This window comes from Canis lupus, chromosome 26, assembly GCF_003254725.2.
Source record: "Canis lupus dingo isolate Sandy chromosome 26, ASM325472v2, whole genome shotgun sequence".
NCBI lineage: Eukaryota > Metazoa > Chordata > Mammalia > Carnivora > Canidae > Canis > Canis lupus.
In genome coordinates, this window is record NC_064268.1 from 19167818 (window position 1) to 19192537 (window position 24720).

General features: G+C 40.1%; 1 pseudogene; it reads left to right on the forward strand.

The window, feature by feature from the left end:
* The first annotated feature begins 15774 nt into the window (after positions 1 to 15774).
* LOC112676323 (FAS-associated factor 2-like) lies at positions 15775 to 17073 on the forward strand (annotated as a pseudogene).
* The last annotated feature ends 7647 nt before the right edge of the window (positions 17074 to 24720 follow it).

Here is a 24720-nt window from a genome sequence, read left to right on the forward strand (position 1 = left end):
TAAAGCAACAAAATGCAAAGGGCAATCCTTGGAATGGGAGAAAATGTTCTCAAATCATATAGCTGATAAAGAATTAATGTCCAGAATGTAAAAAGAGCAGTGAGAGTGCAACAGAAAAAAGACAAACAGCCCAATTAACAAGTAGACAAAGGATTTGAATAGTTTTTTCTCTAAAGTTCTACAAATAGCCAGTAGCCACATTAAAAAAAAGTATTCAATATCATTAGTCATTAGGGAAATGCAAATCAAAACCACAGTGAGATAGCTGTGAACTTTTCAGTTGTACCCATCCTCACTCCCTGCCGTTGGCAACCACCCATCTGTTCTCTGTATCTTTAAGTTTGGCTTGGGGTGTTTTGTTTCATTTTTATTTTTTCAGATTGCACATACAAGTTAGATCATATGGTATTTATCTCTCTTTTTCTGACTTATTTCACTTAAGCATAACGTCCTCAAGATTTATCCATTTTGTCACAAACAGGAGATTTCGCATCCATTCCTGATCAAAACTCTTCAGGTGTAGGGATAGAGGGAACATTCCTCAGCATCTTAAAAGCCATCCAAGAAAAGCCCACAGCAAATTTCATTCTCAATGGGAAATACTGAGAGCCTTTCTCCTAAGATCAGGAACAAGACAGGATGTCCGCTCTCACCACTGCTATTCAACATAGTACTATTAGTCCTAGCCTCAGCCAGGCAACAAAAAGAAATAAAAGGCATTCAAATTGGCAAAGAAGTCAAACTCTCCTTCTTCACAGATGACATGATACCGTACATAGAAAACCCCAAAGACTCCACCCCAAGATTGCTAGAACTCATACAGCTATTTGGCAGTGTGGCAGGATACAAAATCAATGCCCAGAAGTCAGTGGCATTTCTATACACTAACAATGAGACTGAAGAAAGAGAAATTAAGGAGTCAATCCCATTTACAATTGCACCCAAAAGCATAAGATATCTAGGAATAAACCTAACCAAAGAGGTAAAGGACCTACACCCTAAAAACTACAGAACACTTCTGAAAGAAATTGAGGAAGACACAAAGAGATGAAAAAATGTTCCATGCTCATGGATTGGAAGAATTAATATTGTGAAAATGTCCATGCTACCCAGGGCAATTTACACATTTCATGCAATCCCTATCAAAATACCATGGACTTTCTTCAGAGAGTTGGAACAAACCATCTTAACATTTGTGTGGAATCAGAAAAGACCCCAAATAGCCAGGGGAATATTAAGAAAGAAAACCATAGCTGGGGGCATCACAATGCCAGATTTCAGGTTGTACTACAAAGCTGTGGTCATCAAGACAGTGTGGTACTGGCCCAAAAACAGACACATAGATCAATGGAACAGAATAGAGAATCCAGAAGTGGACCCTCAACTTTATGGTCAACTAATATTCGAGAAAGCAGGAAAGACTATCCCTGGAAAAAGACAGTCTCTTCAATAAATGGTGCTGGGAAAATTGGACATCCAAATACAGAAGAATCAAACTAGACCATTCTCTGATACCATGCACAAAGATGAACTCAAAATGGATGAAAGACCTAAATGTGAGACAAGATTCCATCAAAATCCTAGAGGAGAACACAGGCAACACCATTTTTGAACTTGGTCACAGCAACTTATTGCAAGATACATCCATGAAGGTGAGAGAAACAAAAGCAAAAATGAATTATTGGGACTTCATCAAGATAAGAAGCTTCTGCACAGCAAAAGAAACAGTCCACAAAAGTAAAAGACAAACTACAGAATGGGAAAAGTTATTTGCAAATGACCTCTCAGATCAAGGGCTAGTATCCAAGATCTATAAAGAGCTTATTAAACTCAACAGCAAAGAAACAAACAATCCAATCATGAAATGGGCAAAAGACATGAACAGAAATCATACAGAGGAAGACATAGATAAGGCCAACAAGTGCCGCATCACTTGCCATCAGGGAAATATAAAACCAAACCACAATGAGATACCACCTCACACCAGTGAGAATGGGGAAAAGTCACAAGACAGGAAACAACAAATGTTGGAGAGGATGTGGACAAAGGGGAACCCTCTTACTCCGTCAGTGGGGATGTGAACTGGTGCAGCCACTCTGGAAAACTGTGTGGAGTTTCCTCAAAGAGTTAAAAATAGATCTGCCCTATGACCCAGCAATTGCAGTGTTGGGGATTTACGTCAAAGATACAGATGCAGTGAAACGCTGGGACACCTACACCCCGGTATTTATGGGAGCAATGTCCACAATAGCCAACTTGTGGAAGGAGCTTTGGCGTCCATCGAAAGATGAATGGATAAAGAAACTGTGGTCTATGTATACTATGGAATATTACTCAGCCTTGAGAAACGACAAAGACCCACCATTTGCTTCGACGTGGATGGACCAGGAGGGTATTATGCTGAGTGAAGTAAGTCAATCAGAAAAGGACAAACATTATGTGGTCTCATTCATTTGAGGAATATAAAAAGTAGTGAAAGGGAAAAAGAAAAAAAATGAGTGGGAAATATCAGAAAGGGGACAGAACATGAGAGACTCCTAACTCTGGGAAACGAACGAAGGGTGGTAGAAAGGGAGGTGGGCAGGGGTGGGGGTGACTGGGTGACGGGCAGTGAGGGGGGCACTTGATGGGATGAGCACTGGGTGTTATACTATATATTGGCAAATTTAACACCAATAAAAAATAAAATAAATAGGGATCCCTGGGTGGTGCAGCGGTTTGGCGCCTGCCTTTGGCCCAGGGCGCGATCCTGGAGACCCGGGATCGAATCCCACATCGGGCTCCCGGTGCTTGGAGCCTGCTTCTCCCTCTGCCTGTGTCTCTGCCTCTCTCTCTCTCTCTCCGTGTGACTATCATGAATAAATAAAAAAAAATTCAAAAAAAAAATAAAATAAAATAAATAAATAAATCATCCTTTTGTTCCAAGGATGGAACACACACACACACACACACACAAAAGAACAAAAATTATATGGTCTCATTAAATTGGGTAATATGAAAATAGTGAAAGGGCACGAAGGGGAAAGGAGAGGAAATGAGTGGGGAAATATCAGAGAGGGCGAGAGAACATGAGAGACTGCTAACTCTGGGAAACGAAGAAGGGGTGGTGGAAAGGGAGGTGGGTGTGGGGTTGGGGTGACTGGGTGATGGGAACTGAGGGGGGCACTTGATGGGATGAACACTGGGTGTTATGCTATATGTTGGCAAATTGAACTCCAATAAAAAGAAATTTAAAAAAATAAACAAAACGAAACAAAAGAAAACAAAAAACCAAACAGCAGGTTTCCCTTTTTAATGGCTGAATGATATTCATATATATTTTTTCTTTATTCATCTATTTGTTTATGTATACTATGTTGTTTCCATGTCTTAGCTATTGTAAATAATGCTTCAATAAACATGGAAATTCAGAAATCTCTTTCAGAGAGGGATTTTATTTTATCTTGGATATGTAACCATAGGGTGGTTGCTGGATCATATGGAGTTCTATTTTTAATTTTTTGAGGAACCTCCATCCTCCATATTGCCTTCCATAGTACCCATATTGAATTACATTCCCAACCAACTTGCACAAGGATTCCCTTAACTTCAAATCCTTGCCACCAGCACTTGTTATCACTTATCTTCATGATAGCCATTCTGACAAGTATGAGGGAACATTCACTGTGATTTTGATTTGCACTCTTGTGATGATCAGTAATGTTAAGGACATTTTCATGTACATATTGGCCATTTGCATATCTTCTTCAGGGAAAACAGTCTATTCAAATCTTTTACCCATTTTAAATCAGATTGTTTTTTGCTGTTGAATTTTCTTATATGTTTTAGATGTTAAGTGCTGTTTGCAAATACCATTTTCCTTGCCATGGGTTGCTTTTCATTTTGTTGTGCAAGAGTATTTTAAGTTGATATTATCTCACTTTTTTTGTTATTATTGCTTATAATTTTGGTGTCATATAATGCGTCATTGCAAAGACCAATATCAAGGATATTTTTTCCCTGTTTTTTTCTAAAACTCTTATGGTTTTAGGTCTTCATGTAATTGTTAATCACCTGAAACTAACTGGAATTTAAATAAAACCTTTAAGAAAAGATACCCAAAAAACTAAGCTTGTTTTAAGATATATGTTTCAAGAAATTCGTTTAAGGAAAGTGCAAGTGAGGGACGCCTGGGTGGCTCAGCGGTTGAGTGTCTGCCTTCAGCTCAGGGCGTGATCCAGGGTCCCGGAATCAAGTCCCTCATCGGGCTCCCTGCGGGGAGCCTGCTTCTCCCTCTGCCTGTGTCTGTGCCTCTCTCTCTCTCGCTCTCGAATAAGTAAATGAAATCTTGTTTAAAAAAAGGAAAGTGCAAGTGAGAAACATACATACATACATACATAAATAAATAAATAAATAAATAAATGTTTAATTATGTCAGCATGTTGATGTTATCCATAGTTCTCCACTTTTAAATTTTAGCAATATTGTAGCTAATATAAAAGACTAGGTGGGCATATTGCAACTCTACCCCTTAATGGGTGTGTGACCATACAGAAGCTGCTTAATTACTCTTGTTTCTTTTTCTGTATGAACAAAACATGAAAATAGACATCTACATTCTATACCTTAGTAGGAATGAAATAGCATAGGTAATATTTACATGAAATAACATAGATAAGAACCCCTTCCCCATCCCTATACTGATAGTACTTGGCACAAGCAGGTAGTAAGTAATTGATATATTGTTCCCCTTTGTCTTCTTACGCTCTGTGTCAGAAAAAAAACATTCATTGAAGAAAAGTTGTGTTGAGAGAAAGGATCTTTTCAGCAGTATGAGTTTTAGGTAAGACTTTTGTTATACTGTTGGAACTGCAATTAGTGGATGAGAAGGGCTCATACGTACTTAGCTATTACCGGGCCATCTCTACACCATACTACTGTCTTCTCCACACAATTCCATAACTGCCTCAAAAAAGGAAAGGATACGCCAAACTTTTCTCTTGCTATGAAAAAGTTTTTTTTTTTAAGATTTATTTATTTATTCATGATACACATAGAGGGAGAGGTCGGGGCGGGGGCAGAGACACAGGCAGAGGGAGAAGCAGGCTCCATGCCGGGAGCCCGATGCGGGACCCTATCCCGGGACTCCAGGATCACGCCCTAGGCCAAAGGCAGGCACCAAACCGCTGAGCCACCCAGGGATCCCCTGAAAAAGTTTTAATTGAAAACCAGAGTGCTGGGCTGAATACAGCTTCAGCAGATTCCCTGTTAAATTAGAAGGGGTTTTTCATTTAAGTCCTAGTGTTGATATGTCACTATGCTCTGTCACTTTGAAAAGCCATAGTGCTTTGTTATCAGCACTGAGCCCTGACAGGCTTTTGATGTAGACTTAGACTAAAATAGATTGCCAGAATGATGAAGGCGCTGCTTACCTTCTAACACCTCCAGGCTGTGGATGTGGGCAAAGGTGCTGACCTATTGCTCTGTCCAGCCCAGTGGGTTTGATCATCTCCAGCTGAATATTTTCACATTTTAGATTGTTTTTTTTTTTTTTAAGATTTTATTTATTTATTCATGATAGTCACAGAGAGAGAGAGAGGGGGGCAGAGACACAGACAGAGAGAGAAGCAGGCTCCATGCATCGGAAGCCCGATGTGGGATTCGATCCCGGGTCTCCAGGATCGCGCCCTGGGCCAAAGGCAGGCGCCAAACCGCTGCGCCACCCAGGGATCCCTATTTTCACATTTTAGATTGTAAGTTGAAATTGTAGAAGTGTTGATAGGTTTTCAACAGAAGCATGAATGTTACTGATAGCATATGATTTATGCCATCTAGAGACTTAATTTCTTAGGCAAATTATTAATAATTAATTCTTGCCCTTTAACTTATACATTTTATTTAGAAAGTCTTTAAAGAAAGAAAACCGTACTTGGTGAGTTATAGAGGAAGTTGGCCTGCCAAAAAACATAGTCATTCCTTGAATTAAACACCATGTGCCAACCTTCTGCCAAGCACTGAATTAGGTGTTGCAAGCAGAAAGACAATTAAGAGTACCTGTCCTCGGAGGAGGAGGGGCAAGACGGCGGAAGAGTAGGGTCTCCAAATCACCAATCCCCACCAAATTACCCAGAAAACCTTCAAATTATCCTGAAAATCTATGAATTCGGCCTGAGATTTAAAGAGAGACCAGCTGGAACTTTACAGTGAGAAGAGTTCGCGCTTCTATCAAGGTAGGAAGACGGGGAAAAAGAAATAAAGAAACAAAAAGGGGATCCCTGGGTGGCGCAGCGGTTTGGCGCCTGCCTTTGGCCCAGGGCGCGATCCTGGAGACCCGGAATCGAATCCCACGTCAGGCTCCCGGTGCATGGAGCCTGCTTCTCCCTCTGCCTATGTCTCTGCCTCTCTCTCTCTCTCTGTGTGACTATCATAAATAAATAAAATAAAATAAATTTAAAAAAAAAAAGAAACAAAAGGCATCCAAGGGGGAGGGGCCCCGTGAGGAGCCGGGCTGAGGCCGGGGCGAGTGTCCCCAGGACAGGAGAGCCCCGTCCCGGAGAAGCAGGAGCTGCACCAACCTTCCCGGGCGGAAAGGGGCTCGGAGGGAGTTGGACCAGGACCCCAGGAGGGCGGGGATGCCCTCAGGCTCCCTGGGACAGTAACAGACACCTGCGCCCCGGGAGAGTGCGCCGAGCTCCCTAAGGGCTGCAGCGCGCACGGCGGGACCCGGAGCAGCTCAGAGGGGCTCGGGGGCGGCTCCGCGGAGGGGGCTGCGGGGCGGGAGCGCGAATCCAACAGCGCAGGCCCGGGAGCACAGGGCGCCGGGACACAGGCCAGGATCCGGCCTCCCCCGGGGACAGGCAGAGGCCGGGAGGGCCCAGGACAGCAAGGACGCTCCTGCCCCGAGCTGAGCAGATCAGCGGCCCCGCCCCGGAGCCTCCAGGCCCTGCAGACGGAGAGCTCTGGAGTTACTGCGGGGGCTGAATCCAGGTTTCCAGAGCTGGCCCCGCCACTGGGTTTGTACCTCCTGGAGCCTCACCGGGTAAACAACCCCCACTGAGCCCTGCACCAGGCAGGGGGCAGAGCAGCTCCCCCAAGTGCTAACACCTGGAAATCAGCACAACAGGCCCCTCCCCCAGAAGACCAGCTCATCGGACAAGTTCCAGGGGAAGTCAAGGGACTTAAAGTGTACAGAATCAGAAGATACTCCCCCGTGGGTTTTTTGGTTTGTTTTGTTTTGTTTTGCTTTTTGATTTGTTTGCTTCCTCCACCCTTTTTTTCCCTTTCTTTTTCTTTCTCTTTCTCTTTCTCTTTTTCTTCTTCTTTTTTCTTTTTTTTTTCTTCCTTTTTTTTTCTCTTTCTCTTTCCTTTCCTTCTTTCTCTCCTCTCTTTTTCTCCTTTTCCCAATACAACTTGCTTTTTGGCCACTTTGCACTGAGCAAAATGACTAGAAGGAAAACCTCACCTCAAAAGAAAGAATCAGAAACAGTCCTCTCTCCCACTGAGTTACAAAATCTGGATTATAATTCAATGTCAGAAAGTCGATTCAGAAGCACTATTATACAGCTACTGGTGGCTCTAGAAAAAAGCATAAAGGACTCAAGAGACTTCATGACTGCAGAATTTAGAGCTAATCAGGCAGAAATTAAAAATCAATTGAATGAGATGCAATCCAAACTAGAAGTCCTAATGATGAGGGTTAACGAGGTGGAAGAACGAGTGAGTGACATAGAAGACAAGTTGATGGCAAAGAGGGAAACTGAGGAAAAAACAGACAAACAATTAAGAGACCATGAAGATAGATTAGGGGAAATAAACGACAGCCTGAGGAAGAAAAACCTACGTTTAATTGGTGTTCCCGAGGGCACTGAAAGGGCCAGAGGGCCAGAATATGTATTTGAACAAATCATAGCTGAAAACTTTCCTAATCTGGGAAGGGAAACAGGCATTCAGATCCAGGAAACAGAGAGACCCCCCCCCCCAAAAATCAGTAAAACCGTTCAACACCTCGACATCAAATAGTGAAGCTTGCGAATTCCAAAGATAAAGAGAAGATCCTTAAAGCAGCAAGAGACAAGAAATCCCTGACTTTTATGGGGAGGAGTATTAGGGTAACAGCAGACCTCTCCACAGAGACCTGGCAGGCCAGAAAGGGCTGGCAGGATATATTCAGGGTCCTAAATGAGAAGAACATGCAACCAAGAATACTTTATCCAGCAAGGCTCTCATTCAAAATGGAAGGAGAGATAAAGAGCTTCCAAGACAGGCAGGAACTGAAAGAATATGTGACCTCCAAACCAGCTCTGCAAGAAATTTTAAGGGGGACTCTTAAAATTCCCCTTTAAGAAGAAGTTCAGTGGAACAATCCACAAAAACAAGGACTGAATAGATATCATGATGACACTAAACTCATATCTGTCAATAGTAACTCTGAACGTGAACGGGCTTAATGACCCCATCAAAAGGCTCAGGGTTTCAGACTGGATAAAAAAGCAGGACCCATCTATTTGCTGTCTACAAGAGACTCATTTTAGACAGAAGGACACCTACAGCCTGAAAATAAAGGTTGGAGAACCATTTACCATTCGAATGGTCCTCAAAAGAAAGCAGGGGTAGCCATCCTTATATCAGATAAACTAAAATTTACCCCAAAGACTGTAGTGAGAGATGAAGAGGGACACTATATCATACTTAAAGAATCTATTCAACAAGAGGACTTAACAATCCTCAATATATATGCCCCGAATGTGGGAGCTGCCAAATATATCAATCAATTATTAACCAAAGTGAAGAAATACTTAGATAATAATACACTTATACTTGGTGACTTCAATCTAGCTCTTTCTATACTCGATAGGTCTTCTAAGCACAACATCTCCAAAGAAACGAGAGCTTTAAATGATACACTGGACCAGATGGATTTCACAGATATCTACAGAACTTTACATCCAAACTCAACTGAATACACATTCTTCTCAAGCGCACATGGAACTTTCTCCAGAATAGACCACATACTGGGTCACAAATCAGGTCTGAACTGATACCGAAAGATTGGGATCGTCCCCTGCATATTCTCAGACCACAATGCCTTGAAATTAGAACTAAATCACAACAAGAAGTTTGGAAGGACCTCAAACACGTGGAGGTTAAGGACCATCCTGCTAAAAGATAAAAGGGTCAACCAGGAAATTAAGGAAGAATTAAAAAGATTCATGGAAACTTATGAGAATGAAGATACAACCTTCCAAAATCTTTGGGATGCAGCAAAAGCAGTCCTAAGGGGGAAATACATCGCAATACAAGCATCCATTCAAAAACTGGAAAGAACTCAAATACAAAAGCTAACCTTACACATAAAGGAGCTAGAGAAAAAACAGCAAATAGATCCTACACCCAGGAGAAGACGAGAGTTAATCAAGACTCGAGCAGAACTCAACGAAATCGAGACCAGAAGAACTGTGGAACAGATCAACAGAACCAGGAGTTGGTTCTTTGAAAGAATTAATAAGATAGATAAACCATTAGCCAGCCTTATTAAAAAGAAGAGAGAGAAGACTCAAATTAATAAAATCATGAATGAGAAAGGAGAGATCACTCCCAACACCAAGGAAATACAAACGATTTTAAAAACATATTATGAACAGCTATATGGCAATAAATTAGGCAATCTAGAAGAAATGGACGCATTCCTGGAAAGCCAGAAACTACCAAAACTGGAACAGGAAGAAATAGAAAACCTGAACAGGCCAATAACCAGGGAGGAAATTGAAGCAGTCATCAAAACCTCCCAAGACACAAGAGTCCAGGGCCAGATGGCTTTCGAGGGGAATTCTATCAAACGTTTAAAGAAGAAATCATACCTATTCTACTAAAGCTGTTTGGAAAGATAGAAAGAGATGGAGTACTTCCAAATTCGTTCTATGAGGCCAGCATCACCTTAATTCCAAAACCAGACAAAGACCCCACCAAAAAGGAGAATTACAGACCAATATCCCTGATGAACATGGATGCAAAAATTCTCAACAAGATACTAGCCAATAGGATCCAACAGCACATTAAGAAAATTATTCACCATGACCAAGTAGGATTTATCCCCGGGACACAAGGCTGGTTCAACACCCGTAAAACAATCAATGTGATTCATCATATCAGCAAGAGAAAAACCAAGAACCATATGATCCTCTCATTAGATGCAGAGAAAGCATTTGACAAAATACAGCATCCATTCCTGATCAAAACTCTTCAGAGTGTAGGGATAGAGGGACCATTCCTCAACATCTTAAAAGTCATCTATGAAAAGCCCACAGCAAATATCATTCTCAATGGGAAAGCACTGGGAGCCTTTCCCCTAAGATCAGGAACAAGACAGGGATGTCCACTCTCACCACTACTATTCAACATAGTACTGAAAGTCCTAGCCTCAGCAATCAGACAACAAAAAGACATTAAAGGCATTCAAATTGGCAAAGAAGAAGTCAAACTCTCCTTCTTCGCCGGTGACATGATACTCTACATAGAAAACCCAAAAGTCTCCATCCCAAGATGGCTAGAACTCATACAGCAATTTGGTAGCGTGGCAGGATACAAAATCAATGCCCAGAAATCCGTGGCATTTCTATACACTAATAATCAGACTGAAGAAAGAGAAATTAAGGAGTCAATCCCATTTACAATTGCACCCAAAAGCATAAGATACCTAGGAATAAACCTAACCAAAGAGGGAAAGGATCTATACCCTAAAAACTATAGAACACTTCTGAAAGAAATTGAGGAAGACACAAAGAGATGGAAAAATATTCCATGCTCATGGATTGGAAGAATTAATATTGTGAAAATGTCAATGTTACCCAGGGCAATATTCACGTTTAATGCAATCCCTATCAAAATACCATGGACTTTCTTCAGAGATTTAGAACAAATTATTTTAAGATTTCTGTGGAATCAGAAAAGACCCTGAATAGCCAGGGGAATTTTAAAAAAGAAAACCATATCTGGGGGCATCACAATGCCAGATTTCAGGTTGTACTACAAAGCTGTGGTCATCAAGACAGTGTGGTACTGGCACAAAAACAGACACATAGATCAGTGGAACAGAATAGAGAACCCAGAAGTGGACCCTGAACTTTATGGTCAACTAATATTCGATAAAGGAGGAAAGACTATCCAGTGGAAGAAAGACAGTCTCTTCAATACATGGTGCTGGGGAAATTGGACATCCACATGCAGAAGAATGAAACTAGACCACTCTCTTGCACCATACACAAAGATAAACTCAAAATGGATGAAAGATCTAAATGTGAGACAAGATTCCATCAAAATCCTAGAGGAGAACACAGGCAACACCCTTTTTGAACTCAGCTACAGTAACTTCTTGCAAGATACATCCACGAAGGCAAAAGAAACAAAAGCAAAAATGAACTATTGGGACTTCATCAAGATAAGAAGCTTTTGCACAGCAAAGGATACAGTCAACAAAACTAAAAGACAACCTACAGAATGGGAGAAGATATTTGCAAATGACATATCAGATAAAGGGCTAGTTTCCAAGATCTATAAAGAGCTTATTAAACTCAATACCAAAGAAACAAACAATCCAATCATGAAATGGGCAAAAGACATGAAGAGAAATCTCACAGAGGAAGACATAGACATGGCCAACATGCACATGAGAAAATGCTCTGCATCACTTGCCATCAGGGAAATACAAATCAAAACCACAATGAGATACCACCTCACACCAGTGAGAATGGGGAAAATTAACAAGGCAGGAAACCACAAATGTTGGAGAGGATGCGGAGAAAAGGGAACCCTCTTACACTGTTGGTGGGAATGTGAACTGGTGCAGCCACTCTGGAAAACTGTGGAGGTTCCTCAAACAGTTAAAAATAGACCTGCCCTACGACCCAGCAATTGCACTGTTGGGGATTTACCCCAAAGATACAGATGCAATGAAACGCCGGGACACCTGCACCCCGATGTTTATAGCAGCAATGGCCACAATAGCCAAGCTGTGGAAGGAGCCTCAGTGTCCATCGAAAGATGTTGGATAAAAAAGATGTGGCTTATGTATACAATGGAATATTACTCAGCTATTAGAAATGACAAATACCCACCATTTGCTTCAACGTGGATGGAACTGGAGGGTATTATGCTGAGTGAAGTAAGTCAATCAGAGAAGGACAAACATTATATGTTCTCATTCATTTGGGGAATATAAATAATAGTGAAAGGGAATATAAGGGAAGGGAGAAGAAATGTGTGGGAAATATCAGAAAGGGAGACAGAACTTAAAGACTGCTAACTCTGGGAAACGAACTAAGGGTGGTGGAAGGGGAGGAGTGCGGGGGGTGGGAGTGATTGGGTGACCGGCACTGGGGGTTATTCTGTATGTTGGTAAATTGAACACCAATAAAAAATAAATTTAAAAAAAAGAGTACCCGTCCTCAAGCAGAGAGATATATACAGAGATAGGTACTTATAAAATAATGCAGCAAGTGAAATATTATGCATAGAATATTACTGAAGCACAAAAAGCAATTATCTTGATATCTCTTAGGAAACAGGTAACAGAAATAGTGCATGTGTAACCAGTATCCTTGTTCCTAATGACCAGATCAGCACATTCAATGTATAGCTGAATATTTAGATTGATATGACATTACCTTTCTTGGCTAGGAACAAGATTTCTCTTAGGAAAGGCTGAACATGCATATTCAAATAGAGTTTGCTATCAGAAAAGTGGAAAGGTGTTTGAGGGCTCAGAATTAGTATTTCTTCTTACATTTGCCACCCCACCCCCAAACACGCACACAGTTTAACTCTCTGTACACCATAGTGTCCCATGCCTTTCTGTTGTTGGCCATATAGAAAATAAATACTTTTTGAAAAAGCTTTGCTCTATAACATTTCCAGGCTCCTTCATGCGGGCTCACTTTTCTACTCAGCATGTTTCTCTACATTAAACTCTAGTAGATACAATAAGCAAATAGCTAAATAGCATTTAAAAGAGTTTACACTGTGAATGGAAAAATACAGATTTTACTGCCTTTGTTGCCTTTTAAAACTAAACCTCTTCTTGAATGTATTTGTATAGGATTTTCATAGCCCTCCCCTCTGGAGCAATGTTTTAGCAATGCTGCTCTGAGTTTTAATCACTGGATATTTTTTTTTTCTTCCACACTAATTTCAAATCACAAACTAACATTCAAATTGAAAACAGTAATAGGTTTACAGTCTTTCAATTGACTTTCAACTTCATGCTATCTTTTCAGAGCATCTGATCAGTTTAACACCATTTTAACTTCATGCTATCTTTTCAGAGCATCTGATCAAGTTTAACACCATTGGATAGTTTAAAACTCAGTTTGCAGTAATCCACAGCCCTCAGAAATATTTGACTTCTACCTAAAAGTAAATAAAGGTAAAAAGTCTCTACATCTTCAATAAAAGTTTTCAAAAATGAATCAGCCACATGTTTGAGTCCCATCTCTGTGAGCAAATTTCCAGAATAAATTTTTTTTAATTTTTATTTATTTCTGATAGTCACACACACACACAGAGAGAGAGAGAGAGAGAGAGAGAGGCAGAGACATAGGCAGAGGGAGAAGCAGGCTCCATGCACCGGGAGCCCTATGTGGGATTTGATCCCGGGTCTCCAGGATCGCGCCCCAGGCCAAAGGCAGGCGCTAAACCGCTGCGCCACCCAGGGATCCCAAATTTCCAGAATAAATCATTTCTGGGCTTGGCTGAATTCCAGAGCACTGCAGGTCTCAGTCCAGAGGGCTGCATATATATGCAAATTGGCCATTCAAAGTTAAGGAAATACCTGCTTTCTATATTTATAGATGCTGCCACTTATATTTTGTATTTTATATGATTATTTCCTTGTCTACCTTAAACTATTAAGTTCATGAGTATGGGAATCTGTTTATTGTATTTCCAGCCATAGCTCAGTACCTAGACCAACAGTAGGCACTCAAGGAATACCTGCTAAATCGCCAAATCCCGTGTTTAGGACTGTGAGTGAATAATGGGAACAGAGTTGTACTCAGATGTTAAAGATGACTTCGTATATATTGATCTCTAGATATGTGAAGTCAAAAATAACAACAATAAGGAGGGCTTAGATAACTAAAAGTGTTCCTAGAGTAGTATAGCAAATAGGTTCCAGGGAGCTTCATGGACACTTTCCCCTACCTCACTTATTAACTGGCATTAAGGTGGGAATGTATAGCACAATGCTTCCTTTAAGCAACAAACTTTCAGAAGTATTGCTCCAAGACACAACTCACATAGTAAATAAAGTATAATGTCTTAGAATGGTCTTTAGGACCTGAATTTCTGATTGAGATCTTGTTTCTAACATTTTCCTAACTGACACACACACACACACACACACACACACACACACAAACACAAACAGGGCATATGCAATATATACTTCTGTATGTGTAGGTATATATATAAGAAATAGCAATGCTATCTATATACAATTGATACATATACTAATATATATGAGTAACTATATATTTATACATTATATAAGTAACATATGTTTGTAATATTTAAATATTACATATGTGATATCTATGTAATACAAACTTATTTATTATAGAAGACATAACTAAGTTATTAAGCTGTTATCCCTTTTGACAATAAATATCATCTCTCTTGGTCTTACTTACTCTCTATTTCCCAGTTGGGCTTTTAGACACTTGATGGTGAGAGAATGAGTTAATTTTACCTCTCTAAACAAAGCCAACTGGGAAATGGCTTGGATGCCACCGTGGAGGTAATAGAAGATGCCCAATTTTGGTAAATAAAAAACATGTTATGTGACTAGATGTCTCCTCATTCTTTCAATATTGTATAAATAATACTCTTAAAAATATCAAACAGATCGTAAGAATATCTTATAATATTTCAACTCCAATTTTATAGAGAAACACAAATTATAGCTGTCAGAATGATCCTCTTTCCTAAGCAAAACAACTAACGTAGCAACAAGGTGTATGAGGAGATCAGCAATTTATAAAAGGACTACCTTTTGCTTCTAGTTTTAAATTCTTCACTGGGTCAAACTGTGACTTCATGGCTACTTATTTAATGTGTGTCTGTGTGCATAGTTCTGTGTTTTCTTTCCAGTTATGTTGCCAGTTTATTCAGCAATTTTACCATTTTGACAAAGGTTATGGATTTAAGACGTTTTATAGCATAATTATTTATTATGAACAAAGTTTCATCTTAATAAAGATGTACTTGTATGGACAAGTACATTTTAATTTTTTCAAGATACATTAATGAAAAAATATTCTGGATCTGTTTTCATTCTTTCTTTTATTCTACACTCCTTCCCCACAAAAAAGTATGCACATATACATAATTATTTTTTACATAATTATTAAGACAAAATTAATATGATTCAGTGAGAGTTCAGGTATGACATTTGTTAATTCATATGGCTAGTGCTTAAAAGGAAATATTATTTATATAAAGGTAGTCTTATAGGGCTAAGCAACAAAAGAAAACCAAATTGAATATGGCAAATAACATGGAATTAAGTACTGTTTCAAGCATAATTTTTTTTAAATGTGGTCATTCTGCACTGTTATTCATTCTGTTCAAAGAAAAAGCAACCTTGAGTAACGTATTTTTAAAATCAGCAACTTAATTAGAGGAAAAATTTTAAACAGGCAAAACAAAACAAAACACCCAGAGTATGAAAATAAAAACAGGAAATTATGTTACAATAAGAGGTAATCAAATCATTCCTTTAAGAAGCGTAGAGGCGGCAGCCAAATGGCAGCGCCTGAGGAGCCGGATATAACCCAGGAGCAGACGGAGAAGCTGCTGCAGTTTCAGGATCTGACTGGCATAGCATCTATGGATCAATGCTGCCATCCCTTGGAACAGCATTACTGGGACATAGAGGCTGCTGTACAGGACCGATTGAATGAACAAGAGGGTGTGCCAGATGTTTTCAACCCACCTCCATCCTGACCCCTGCAAGTTAATACAGCTGAGCACAGGCCCTACAGTTATGCTGTTGCAAGACCACAGCCAAGGGGGCTGCCTGGATGGGGTTATTACTTAATAATGCTTCCATTCCGATTTACCTACACAATACTTGATATATTTAGGTTTGCCCCTCGCAGCCGGGTCACTGACCCCGTTGGGGACATTGTTTCATTTATGCTCTCTTTTGAAGAGAAATATGGGAGGGCACACCCTGCCTTCTACCAGGGAACGTACAGCCAGGCACTTAACGATGCCAAGCGGGAGCTTTGGTTGCTTTTGGTTTGTCTTCATGGAGATGATCCCCAGGACTCCGATGAGTTCTGTAGCAACACACTCTGGGCCCTGAAGTTATTTCCCTAATAAACACTAGGATGCTTCTCTGGGCATGCTCCACAAATAAACCTGCGGGATATAGGGACTTGCAGGCTTTAGGAGGGAACACCTATCCATTCCTGGCCTTGATTATGCTGAAGGATCAGAGAATGACTGCAGTGGGACCCGATGACCTTATTAACCAGCTGACATGTATCATGGATGCAAACCAGACTTACCTCGTGTCAGAACACCTTGAAAGGGAAGAACGAAATCAGACCCAGGTCCTGCGACAACAGAAAGACGAGGCCTATCTGGCCTCTCTCAGGGCTGACCAGGAGAAGGAAAGGAAGACACGGGAGGAGCCGGAGCTGAAGGGGCACAAGGAGGAGGAGGAGGAGGAGGTGCAACAGCAAAAGTTGGCAGAGGAGAGAGGTGCGCGGAATTTACAAGAGGAAAAGGAAGGGAAGCTGGAGTGTCTGCCCCCAGAGCCTTCCCCTGATGACCCTGAAAGTGTCAAGATCATTTTCAAATTAGCCAATGATTCTCGAGTAGAGAGGTGATTCCACTTTTCACAGTCTCTAACAGTAATCCATGACTTCTTCTTCTCCTTGAAAGAAAGCCCTGAAAAGTTTCAGATTGAAGCCAACTTTCCCTGGTGGGTGCTGCCTTGCATCCCTTCAGAGGAGTGGCCCAACACCCCCACACTTCAGGAGGCCAGACTCAGTCACACAGAAGTTCTCTGTTCAGGACCTGAAAGATGAATGACATTTTTTTTCCCTCTCCCCTCCTACCCTAATCCCTAAAGGAAATGGAGAAACTTAGAAATGACAAATACCCACCATTTGCTTCAACGTGGATGGAACTGGAGGGTATTATGCTGAGTGAAGTAAGTCAGTCGGAGAAGGACAAACATTATATGTTCTCATTCATTTGGGGAATATAAATAATAGTGAAAGGGAATATAAGGCAAGGGAGAAGAAATGTGTGGGAAATATCAGAAAGGGAGACAGAACGTAAAGACTGCTAACTCTGGGAAACGAACTAGGGGTGGTGGAAGGGGAGGAGGGCGGGGGGTGGGAGTGAATGGGTGACGGGCACTGGGGGTTATTCTGTATGTTAGTAAATTGAACACCAATAAAAAATAAATTAAAAAAAAGAAATGGAGAAACAAACAAACAAAAACCGAGAGAGAAATTCATATTATTATTATAATACAATATTTTTTTAAGACTGCTGTATCCTAAGGGAGGATCAGAAACCATGCAGCCCAAAAGAGTCACCACCTGTGTGTGTGTGTGCGAAGGTCAGCAGTGAACGTTCCCACTGGCAAGCCCACCCTTCCCTACTGCCTCTGCACCACACACCTTCCAAAGAAAGGAGACTCTTCGACCCAGTCATTGTCCCAGCTGGGGAAGGGGACATTCCCACTAGTTCTCATTCATCCTTGCTTTTATGAAAAATAAAAGTGGAAAAAAACATCTATCAACCAGCTACTACTGCAGCATCTCCTGACGACTTGCTTCTCCCACCACCAGAGAAGAGGCACAGAAGAGAGATATTCCTTGAACTTCCCACATTTTATGAATAACTTCTAAATGTTTTTTTTGCTTTGTAATGACCAGAGGAATGAGGCTAACAATGTTGTGCCCTTAAGTAACAAGCAGGTCAGCACAAGGCAGGTGCAGCCCAAAATAGTCAGTCCTGCTCTGCTTGTCCAGGGGTAGGGGATTTTGTTAAATTTCCTGTCCCACAACATAGCTGTTTTTTTTTTTAAACTTTATTTGATAAAGAGCCAATTCTTAAGCCCATGAATTCATGCCCTGGGGTCCTTAGCCCACAAGAGTGTAATAAAGGTGAACTGGGCTGGTTTGTGCTTATTTTTGCCATTGTCCCTCTCACATTCCTAGAGAGGTGGTTCTTTATGGTCCAACTCTTGCTGTCCTTCCTTACCATCTACGCGCCTCGCTTGGAGTATTGGGAGGAAATCTGAGTTCATTGCCCTACAAAGTCTCTGTACAGATATCCCCATATATGCAGTGTGAACTCTGTGTATACTCATTAACTGCAGTTGTCCCTTGGAATCCGTACTAGATGGTTACTATGCAATCTGAACCAAAGGATAGCAGCTCTTCATTCCTCTTCTGATGTGTGCGTGCTCTTCCTGCCCAGCCCCGAGTGTTCCTGAATTGCCAATCTTGGTGCCTTCCCAAACGACTAGCAGGGTCAATGGTAGAACCAGCAGAACCCCATGATGGTGCCCTGCCTGTCTCAGTGGGAGAAGTGGGTGGTGGTGGTGGTGGTGGTGGTTCAAGGATAGAACTAGAAACCTTGAAGGGAGCCAAGACAGAACTCCAGGTGTGTGTAATCTGCTGGAAGGTACAGTTAGTTTCTGATATAGCCACATGCTGGAGGCAGGTTTTAATTCTCTCCCTCTATTGCTGTGTTGAGGTAATAGGGGTTTTTTAACCTCTGGATGGATGTCCCTTCTTTGGTTGAGTTTATGGTATTGGGTACATGGGTCATGCCATGTATTATTAACAGATGTCAGCATGAGCTGGCAAATATTCCAAAGTGTTCTATAGCTAGACTGGTGCAGACTTGTAACACAGCAACCTACTGAAGTAACTGGAGCCTAGCATGCTTTGAGGCCAGGCTTCATATCAAGATAAAACATAACGTGGTAGATTTGCAGTCTCCAAAGGCTTTCTCTCTTGCTTCCCTAAAATCTAAGGGCAACTCTTTCTCTTTTAGGTAGCAGTGATGTACGTGGCTTCTCCTCTGCATCCCACCAGTGGTTGGGGTAAACATGGGTAAGGGACAGGATAAGGAACCTCACAAGGCACCACCTAGGGAGCCCGGGAATTACCCAGGGGTCTTGGCACAGATGTCTAAAACACCATCTCTAGGAAAATTTAATTTAATTTTGCTCCTGGCTGCCTATTATTCCATTTTGTTTACTGCTGCCTCAAGGCTAGATGAGTGGGAAGTCACTGTCTATTGGCATGAAAGGTATCTGGAATGGATACCAGGATAAAGCATGTTCTCTATTCAGCCTTATGTGAAGTCTGCTTCATGCTTACAACCATGCAAAGAGGAATTTCCCACTTAACTTCGAGTTCTCCTCCCTGTCAAACTCATAGCTATTTCCCTGGCAGTACACAGAAGGGCAGGATAATAAGGGCCTTCTCTAGGTTGGGTATTGTTTTGGGTGTTTTGCCCACACGTCTTTGGGAAGTTGTAAAACTTTTTCCTTAATTCAGTCTGCATCTTATTCTACAATGTGCACGTTATGTCTCTTGGACTTTCAATACTTGCTCAGGGAAGGAGGTCAGATGCCAGATTATTAAGAAAAAGTGTATGTCGGTACAGTTCTTGGGATGGCCTACCCATTTACTTTAGGTTTCAGGAAGTTTTATCTGAAGCACATGTTCCTTCCTAGTACGTGTGGAAACAAGCCTGCTTTGCTCAGACCCCATTCCTGTCTCCTTACCGAGGGCTGCTGCATAGGTGTCATCTCCCTTCCTCCTCCAGGAAGGATGCACATTTTGTCACTTAAAGCCAGTACAATCTGTTACTCCCAAGGACCTCGGAACTCCATGGGACCTGCAAGGGAGAAAATACTGAGAAGCCGATGATCTGCAAGGATTCTCTCATTTCCAGATCACCTCTGGGTTATTTCAGCTGTTTATCAAACAGCAAGCCATCAACCTAAAAAAAAAAAAAAAAAAAAAAAAACACTTGTTTCAAGTTCTCTTCTGCATCCCAAAACTGACGTTGTAGATTCAACTGAATAACATGGGAAATGACCAAGCAAAGACACCCAGTTGGAGTCAGTTGAATTTCTGCAGTTAGTGGGGGCATTTCTGGTCTTTTCTTCCACTTCTGCATAATTTCCTGCAGCAAATACTTCTTTTGTCCTTGCTTGCCTCCACTGTGATGTTTGGATAAAAAATGATCGGAGAATATCTCTTAAAAAATAATAAGGAACCTAGAATCTTCAACTGAGCAGTCATTATGAAAATTGCTAATGGTGCCAAGGCCAAGGAAAGAGTTTCAGAAAATGACTGTAGGAGGAAGGAGTGATAACCCCCAGAATGCAAAATCAGGGGAGTATTACCTGGTGCTTGAACAAGGAGCTCCACTTTGCAACTGTTTCCTTTTTTTTTTTTTTTTTTTAGGACTTGTGAGGAATGCAGCAAACAGGAAATCCCTCCACAAAAGATGCAGTGTCCCAACTTGTACTGAGCCTGAATAGTTTACGTGATAATTTACTGAAGAAATCTAGTGTACTTTAAATTTTTTTCATAAAAGTTTCCATTGTGTTGTAGGTTAACATTAAATGTTTTATAACAAAAAAATCATTCCTTTAATCATTCTGGTAAAAGATTAATATCAATGTAGTATGAATAAGCCCATTATAAATAGCATGTTGTCTGAAAATGGAAGAGTTTAGATACATGACCCTGAAAGTCATCACTAGAAACCATTAAGATACCTAGAATTTTCATCTGAATTCACTCATTCTTAATTGATCATTTATCTATCACCAGTAGGTTGGACTTTGTGGGGTTTGGGATAAAAAAAAACAAGAAAGAAAAAAACCATAAACTCTCCTTAAGTAACTTTCATTCAATCAAGAGAAAGAAAAAATATAAACAGGTAATAGCAACATTCTCTATCTGTATACAAAATGCTTATAGATGCTACTTATTTATTATATGCCCATGTCAGAATTTGTATACATAAACCAAGTCAGGGATGCTGGCCACCTCTTTGAAGTTTTTCACCATTTTACCCAGCTCTTCATTCTTGTTTGATAGTTATTAAACACCTGAGGGGAAGAATCTAGTAAAACCAAAATATTTAAATAGTCACACAATGGTCATTTTGACAGAGATGTTGCTGGTCATAAACCAGTCATGTGGGGATCCCTGGGTGGCTCAGCAGTTTAGTGCCTGCCTTTGGCCTAGGGCGTGGTCCTGGAGTCCCGGGATCGAGTCCCGCGTCGGGCTCCTGGCATGGAGCCTGCTTCTCCCTCTGCCTGTGTCTCCGCCTCTCTCTCTCTCTCTCTCTCTCTCTCTCTCTCTCTGTCTCTAATGAATAAATAAAATCTTAAAAAATAGATAAATAAACCAGTCATGTGAATTACACCAAGTTATTTTGCAGCTGATTATACAGCTGTAAGTACTTCTTTTAGTGATTGCATCAAGAGTGCTAATACATACATCTGGATTGGAAGACTGAGATGCAGTATTGAGGTGGAAGGCTTATTTGAAATCCATCTGCTATGGATTTTAACTTCACCAGCGTGGTAAGATGATCTGAACCACATAATCTACTCTAGTATCCTCTCCCAGTTTCATAGGGAACAGCAGGAGAGATCCAAAGTTGCGAGAAATCCAAAGTTGGAAACCTTTTCATGTAGTGTCCTGAATCTCAAGGAAATCCAGCTTATTAGTTTCAAAAGAATCTTTCAGCCACTACTGCATCTATGCTTCCCTCTGGGTGGGGACCTAACTGAAATGTGACTCCATGTTGGAAACCAGTACACAGAAAAGCCAGTTCCCAGCTTCAGAGGGGATTGGCAGAATACAGTTTGGATCCAGGTTCAGTAAGTACAATTTGCTAGTTTATTTTAGGTTCCAAAGCCATCCAACTTTCATTTGCCCTGGCTCTTGATTTTTTAGAAGCTTGACAATAGAATGATCTTATTATTATATAGATCCTCTCCTCATATAAGGATCTTCAGATTGAAAAGCCACATAAAGTTTGTTTTTCAATTCTAAACACATACAAGATTTTTATCCGTCCCATTATGGATCAGACTTACCTTTCGTTCCCTAGCTCTCCTGTATTTTTTTCTGTATTCATTTAGATTTAATTTTTTTTAAGGCAAGAACCATGTATAAGGTGACTTATTCATGTTCAAAATCTTAGTAATAAAAATCTGGCATATAGCCATTAATCAATAGCATTATAGTTAATAATACATATTATGAGGAAAACATTTTCTTTTTTTTTAATTTTTTAAATTTATTTATGATAGTCACACACAGAGAGAGAGAAAGAGGCAGAGACACAGGCAGAGGGAGAAGCAGGCTCCATGCACCAGGAGCCCGACGTGGGATTCGATTCTGGGTCTCCAGGATCGCGCCCCGGGCCAAAGGCAGGCGCTAAACCACTGCGCCACCCAGGGATCCCAAAACATTTTCTATTAACAGATTACTTTTCAGGCCTATCATGTGACGTATATATGTATATACACATGTATATCTCTCTATATGTTTCAGTAATACATTGGCATGTGAAGTTGTACCTGCACATATATATATAATCTCTTTCAGATTCCCTAGCCATAATATCAACACAGCAAAGAATAAATCTTAATAAAAAGATTTATCATTAGTAACTTAAACAGAGAATGGCAATCTGACCCAGCAATTTCACTCCTAGGTATCTGCTCAAAAGAATGAAAACTATTATTCAAACAAAAAATTGTATGTAGATGTTCATAGCAAAATTCACAATAGCCAAAAGGTAGAAATGATGCAAATATCCACCAACTGATGAACAGATGAACAGAAGGTGACATAATACATATAAAGTATATTATTCAGCCCTAGAAAGGATGAAGTCCTAACACATACTACAACACGGATCAAGCTTGAAAACTTTATAATAAGGGAAAGAAACCAGACATAAAAGTTACATATTAATATGATTCCATTTATATCAAAAATCCACGCTGACACATACATAGAGACAGGAAGATTTGTGGTTGCCAGAGGCTGGGCTGGGCACGAAGCGATGGGAACATAATAGATAGGTGGTTTCTTTCGGGGTTGATAAAAATGTTTGGAGCTAGATAGAAGTGATGGTTTCACACATTGTGCATGTAGAGTAAATGCTAAATTTCACATTTGAAAGTGGTTAAAATGGTAAATTGTATGTGTATTTTACCATAACAAAAATATTTGTGCCAGAATTGCTGTTTAATCAAACTACATTTTAAAAATTCAAAATCTTGAATTCATTATTTTTTCTAGAATTATATAGCAGTTATAGCTCACCTGACTTACTTGACTAAAATCATCTTTTTTTTTAATTTATTTTTTATTGGTGTTCAATTTACTAACATACAGAATAACCCCCAGTGCCGTCACCCATTCACTCCCACCCCCTTAAGGAAACTTCAGTCAATTGAAATCTCTGTTCTCTATCGATGAAAATATATCAATATCATTAATTATTTTAGTTCAAATGATTGATTGTTATCCATAATTCACCTACTCTTTTCTTTTCCACTATAAATCAATGCTGTTCCTTTGAGAAAAAGGCAGTTTTAAGTTTTTAAATTAAATACTGAAAATCTAAATATTTTTGTGGATACAGTTAATTTTTTCAAAGAAAATTATTTTAAAAGTTTTACCTGCCATTACTTTATAGTTCATAATCATTAGAGTTCATAACATAATTATTACTTTACTGGCTTACGTCACTGGATAGAGATCATCAATATGTAAATTATATATATAATAGATGGAGTTATAAACACTAAAAGTATCGAGTCAATGGAATAATATTCCTAAGGAGAGATGATGTTGAAATTACGGTGGTGTAGATGAGCTTCACTGAAAAATATAAACTTTCACAGGCATCTAGAAAAATTGATAGGATTTGATAGTTTACTATAGCAGGAGAGAATGATGAACATTCCAGGTGTCCAGGCAAGACAGAAGATGCTTCAGGATTTCAATATCTCCATTGTAAATGATTGAAAATGCCTTGCCGCTATTTCCCAGCGTGTAACTGCATCCACTCATACATGTCCGGTACACTCTGGGATGAGAGATCTTTCTAAAAGACAAATCTATTTGGCCTAATAATTACAATAGCATGCATTTATGCAGTGGTTACTTTGTCCCAGACACTGTTGTGTCTTCACAGTTAAAGACTTAATCATCATAATAATTGTGCAAGATTTTTCCTTACCCTGTCAAAATACTCATATTACAAGATAATCAGATTCTGAATCCTACCATGAGCTGCCTGTATCTTCTGACTCAATGTTCAAACCAAATGACTCAAATACAAGAGAAACAGTAACTTATCCAATTATCTAATAGGTACTTACTGAATGCCACATATCCTCTCACCCCTCCATATGTCTTTGTCTCTGTGATGTCTGTGGACTCAAATGTTCCCTACCACCTTTGTACTTCCTCTGTCTTTTGTATGAATGTACATTCCTTCTCACCTTTGAGCAGTATTCTCTGATGTAAAAATAGTTACACTTTATTTTTATGCCCAGGTTTTGGCTATTATTTATAAAGCTATGTTAAATATTCAAATATAGTTCTTTGTGTAAACATACATTTTCATTCTTGTTGGGTAAATGCCTATAAGAAGACT